The following is a 5,441-nucleotide window of genomic DNA, read 5'->3' on the forward strand; positions in this document are numbered from 1 at the left end:
AGCACATGCCTAGCGTGTGGTGCGTGCTTATAAAGGGCCACTTTTATCCTGAGTGGTACACTCTTTGGCCCTGTTGTACCCAGCTCAACACAATTACCCTCATGAAGACATTTCTTCTGGCTGTGCGTAGCCCTTTATTGTTTACAAAGTACTCTCCCAGAAAGCCACTCTCTGGGAGGAAAAAATGGCTTCAATCCTACCTCAGGAGAGGCCTAGACTTCAAAGCCTTTTTAGAGTTCCCAGTGTGTCTCATCCAGAGTAATCTTGGGTTTCTGAAGCAAAGACATGATCCCAAATCTCCCCGAAAAGCTCTTGTTTAGAATTGCTGACCATTAGAGCCAATAGTCCACTCTGGCTAACTCCTAGGATCCACAGGGACAAGTGTCAAAGGGACAGATGAGTGGATGCCACCCTGGGCCCTGGAGCCCAGGGTTGCTTCAGACACCATCTGGCTCAAGACCAATTACTGTAACTCAAAGCTTTTAAGATGACATACAAAAGAGACAAGCACAAGAATTTCACTTAAGTTTGACACTAACCTATGTGTCCAGAGCCCAGTGGAGCCCAGGGGACCATGGTGGGGGAGTCAGGAAAAAAACTTTGTTGGGAAATTTTTTCGTCATTTTAAATTCCAGATTAACATATTGTATAATTAACTAGTTTTGATGTCCAGTTTGTTTGTTTTTCTGTGAATTGTTTTACACATGATAGGTAAATTCAAGAGAGCAGTTCTCACACCTAAAAAAGCCAGGCATGCACTTCCCCACTCCAGGATCAGATAAACATTAGTCTGTTTTATATCCTAAGGCTTGCCTTTCCTAAAATGTCTGAAAATAAAGTCTTACAGGATGTAACCTGGAAATTTCTATTTTCACTCAGCATACTGTCTTTGAGGTTCATCTGTGTTGATTTTATGGTATTTTATATGGATATCCTGCAAGGATTTTTTTAAATATTCATGCATGGTATTGCTTCTAGTTTGGGATGACTGTGAATAAACCTATAAATAAATAAGCTTGTGCATGTAAGTCATTTCTGTGTGCATATACCTAGAGTGAGAGTCTGGTTGTATAGTATGTGCAATTTTATAAGAAATTGCCCAAGAGCACAGCATAGTGGCATATATCTCTAATCCAGACATGTAGGAGGCTGAGGCAGGAGGATAACTAGTTTGAGACCACCACTGGCCACATAGCAAAACCTGGTCTCAAAATTAAGAAAAGAAATTGCCAAGCTTTCAGAGCTTCCATCTTGTATTCTCACTACTATTGTATGAGAAATCCAGTCTTTTGCCCTCCCTCCCTCTTTCTTATCTTTCCTTCAACTCTATGGGACAGGACCTTTGTGCTTAACAGCATCTCTAATCCTTTAAAAAAAATTTTTCCACTTTTAGAGGGAGTATAGACTGGTGCAACCACTGTGGAGATTCCTCAAAAAACTAGGTTTGGAGGTCCCATTTGACCCAGCTGTTCCCATTCTGGGTAGCTTCCCAGAATAATTAAAAACATCATACCATAATGATGTATGTGTACCCATGTTTAGAGCAGCACAATTTATAATAGGTAGATCTTGGAAACAACCCAAATACCCATCAACTAAGAGAGAAATAAAAGAAATGTGGGCTTTTTATATAATGGAGTACTATTCAGCCATAAAGAAGATAACCTAGAGACAGGTAAATGGATGCAATCTGAGAATATACTCATAAGTGAAATAAAGTAAATGCACATGTATAGACATTGTACTGTCTCCCTATTGGGAGAAGCTGAAGTAAATAAGATCCAAAATGTACAATAGATACTGTAAAATGGGAAGAAACTTCCAAAGGGAAGACAGGAATTTTTTTTTCCAATGTATTTAGTACAGGGTCTCACTACACAGATCAGACTCATAGTGATCCTCCTGTCTTCAGCCTCCCAAGGGCTGCAATTGCAGGTATGCATCACCATGCCCAGTCTCAATCACTGTCTCAGCGTGCCCTGGGGGGCGAAGCCGGTACAGCATGCCGTGGATCAAATCCTGGTCCCTGAACCTGCCTAAGCAGGTGCTTTAGTCCGCTGAGCTATCTGGCCAGCCCTTCAAAAGGGAAGAGAAATTGGGATAGGGGAATGGAGAAGAGAAGGAAGGGGGAAAAAAAGTTATACTACTTATTTCTCTTAGTTCACAGAAAGGAAAGATTTGTGTTAACGTTGGGACAATTAAATGTTCATATCTTGTACTCTGAGTAACTAAAGATAGCAATACACAATGTATTAACCATTGTTACCCTTCAGTTGTCTCAATTTGAATTTTTTTCTCTAGAAAATAAACATGCAGATCAATAAAATATTCAGTGTACATATAAGGTTAGCCTATTCTGAATCGTATGTATTTTTTTAACCACAAAATATGAAACAAAGTACAATATAATCCCATGTGAAGAGAGAACCCTAACCCTGCTTGACGCGACTTCTGGTGTGGAGGACAAGGGAGGTGGGTGGGGAGGAGGTTATTGTTTGGAGGGAAAGTCCCCATCCATAAGGACATTGAGATCTCTGTTAGTTATTTCCTGTCTTCATCTCTAACCTACAGGGTCAATTTGAATAGAAAAAAAAAAAATCTAATGCCATTTTTTCCTTCACTGCATAATTCTGTGAAAATGAGAGCTCATGTTACCATTGGTCAGATATCATTACAGTTATGTTGGGGTGGTGCTTCTCAAAGAAATCCTGGCACTTATTCCATTTCCATAATGGATTGTGTCACATCGCTGCTCTTCCTCAGTGGAATGCTCCTCAACAAGTGTCCTGCTCACTCAAATTCAGCAAATTTCTCCATGGTCAGCTCCTTCTCTTGTTGGTCCTCAACAAGCTCCGTGTCTACACCATCAACGTCCAGACCATCTTTGTGCCTATGGACAGAATCTCCTCCACTCTTGGTGCATCAAACCCTTCCAAGTCACATTCAGTGACACATTCTGGCTACAGTTTCACTCCAAGCTGGGTGTAAGTTCTACCACAGGATATCTTCCTGGCTTTGTCAATACAGTAAATGTAGTAGAAGACACTGAAATATTTCTTCCAGAACCCTTTCAGAGTCAAGGATGTCTCTTCAGTGACATTAAAACCAAGGAAGGGTCTGGAATATGGCTCAGCAGCACAGCACCTGCCTAACAAGGTGAGGTCCTGAGTTTGATTCCTGGTTAAAAACAAAAACAAAAACAAAAACAAAAACAAAAAAACCACCATCACTCATTGCTCTTTTGAGGGATTTTCTTGCAGTAAATCACTGTATAATTTCCTGGCTTTTTCACAGATTATAGTTTTACTATCACTATTGCTTACCAGCTATTTGTCCTTTGACCACACTTTTTCTGCCTCTAAGCACTTGTGTTTGCTGCTTGGTTAACATTGGTACTCCTTTTGCCACATCAGCTCCTTTGATGGCACTTTCAATCTTCAGAATAGTCGAGGTTGTTGTCTTCACCCTCTTGTACTCCAAGGCCAGATCAGTCGTGTGAATACCATCCTCGCTGTTTGCTACAATTTCCTTCTTTAATTCAATAGTTATTTTCTTCAAAACTGTCCTCTTACCATTCTTAGTCTGTGCTTTATTGATACCTTCATTATTGCTCTGCACATTCTTGTCTCCTTCATTATCTCTCTGCTCTTTTTACCACAATGCTTGGTCTGCACTTTGGAGCCACACTGGACTGAATAGTACTGTACGGTCTTGTTGTGTTTAATAACACAGAAACGCTCCACAGCAAGTGTGCACAGGACTTCTGTAACCACAGTCTTGACCAGTGAAAGCCACAGTCGTGTCATAGCAAGGAAGATGGCTGTGTTTTTATGAGGAAGATGGCTCTGGTCATGTTGATCCCCCAATGTGGAGTTTGCAAATGAGAGCAAAATGTTGCTGTGTGCTTCTATTCATGAACCAAATTGTTTTTAAACAGAAGCATTTGTTAACGAAAATACTGCTATACAGGCATGTGCCACCGTATCTAGCTTCTTTTTGGTTTTAGTTATTGGCTTGTTGGTTGGTCATTGTTTTGAGACAGGGTCTCACTATATAGCTTAGGGTGCCCTTGAACTCACAGTGGTCTTCCTGTCTATTGCCCAAGTGCTGGGATTTCAATTGTATGCCACTACACCTAGCTTGTTTTTTTTATTTTTTAATATTGAGACAAGGTTTAGCTAAATTGTCCAGGCTGGCTTGAACATGTGATCCTCCTGCCTCAGCTTGCCACTGTGCTGGGATTAGAGGTGTATGACACCATACCAACCCAAAGTTTACTTTTTTAAAAATGTACTCATTATGGAGGAAGAAAAATAGAGTCCATCTATAGTATTCCTGTCTTCAGGCAGTAACCAAGTAAAATTTTAAATTATAGTGTATTTTCTTCAAATAATTTTTTTCATAGTTAAAAAAAAAGATTTTGAGTTCTTTTTTAACATTCAGAATAAGATGTTATTATAAGGGTTCTAAGATTCTGCGGGCTCCTTGTAGAGACTGTTTCCAGGCTCTTGTCCTGAACAATGAATTGATCAAAACATATGCAAAAAGTCAAAAAGGAGTTGCTTCAGCATCTAGAAGCAGTTACCACGTTGGTTGTTCATCACTCATCCAAGATGCTGGAGGAAATTCAGACCCACAACCAACCTATGGAGGAGGAGAAGGAGGTGGAGACCTTTGCCTTCCAGGCAGAAATTACACAGTTGATGTTCCTGATCATTAACAACTTTTACCCAAACAAAGAGATCTTCCTGAGAGAGCTGATTTCCAATTCGTCCAATGCTGTGGACAAAATCAGGTATGAAATCTGACAGATCCCAGTAAGCCGGACTCTGCCAAGAAGCTGCATGTTAACCTCATTCCAAACAAGCAAGATCGCATCCTGACCATTGTGGATACTGGGATTCAAATGACCAAGGCTGACCTGGTCAGTAACCTTGGCATCATAGTCAAGTTGGGGACCAAGGCTTCATGGAGTCTTTGCAGGTGATCTCCATAAGTGGCCAATTTGGTGTGGGTTTCTATTCTGCCTACCTGGTTGCTGAGAAAGTGACTGTCATCACCAAGCATAATGATGATGAGCAGTATGCCTGGGAATCCTCAGCAGGAGGGTCCTTCACTGTAAGAACAGACGCAGTCCTATGAACTGAGGAACAAAGGTTATCCTACATCTGAAAAAAGACCAAATGGAGTATTTGGAAGAAAGAAGAATAAAACAGATTGTGAATAAGTATTTACAGTTAATTGTTTATCCTGTTATTCTTTTTGTGGAGAAGGAATGAGATAAAGAAGTGAATGATGATGAGGCTGGAGAAAAGGAGGACAAAGAGGAAGACAAAAAGAAGAAAAGCAATCTGATGACAAGCCTGAAATAGAAGAAGTAGGTTCTGATGAAAAAGAGGAAGAAAAGAAGGATGGTGACAAGGAGGAGAAGGAGGAGGAGG

The 5,441-nt window shown here is 40.5% G+C and overlaps 1 long non-coding RNA gene and 1 pseudogene across 1 annotated transcript in view; both read left to right on the forward strand.

Annotated features, from left to right (window-relative positions):
• Window positions 1–5,441, forward strand: part of LOC111813846 — a 25,073-nt gene that overhangs the window by 5,791 nt on the left and 13,841 nt on the right. The window lies entirely within an intron of this gene.
• LOC101580197 overlaps window positions 4,537–5,441 on the forward strand; it is a 2,696-nt pseudogene continuing 1,791 nt past the window's right edge.

The sequence above is a fragment of the Octodon degus genome, unplaced genomic scaffold (assembly GCF_000260255.1).
Source record: "Octodon degus isolate 3935 unplaced genomic scaffold, OctDeg1.0 scaffold00230, whole genome shotgun sequence".
NCBI lineage: Eukaryota > Metazoa > Chordata > Mammalia > Rodentia > Octodontidae > Octodon > Octodon degus.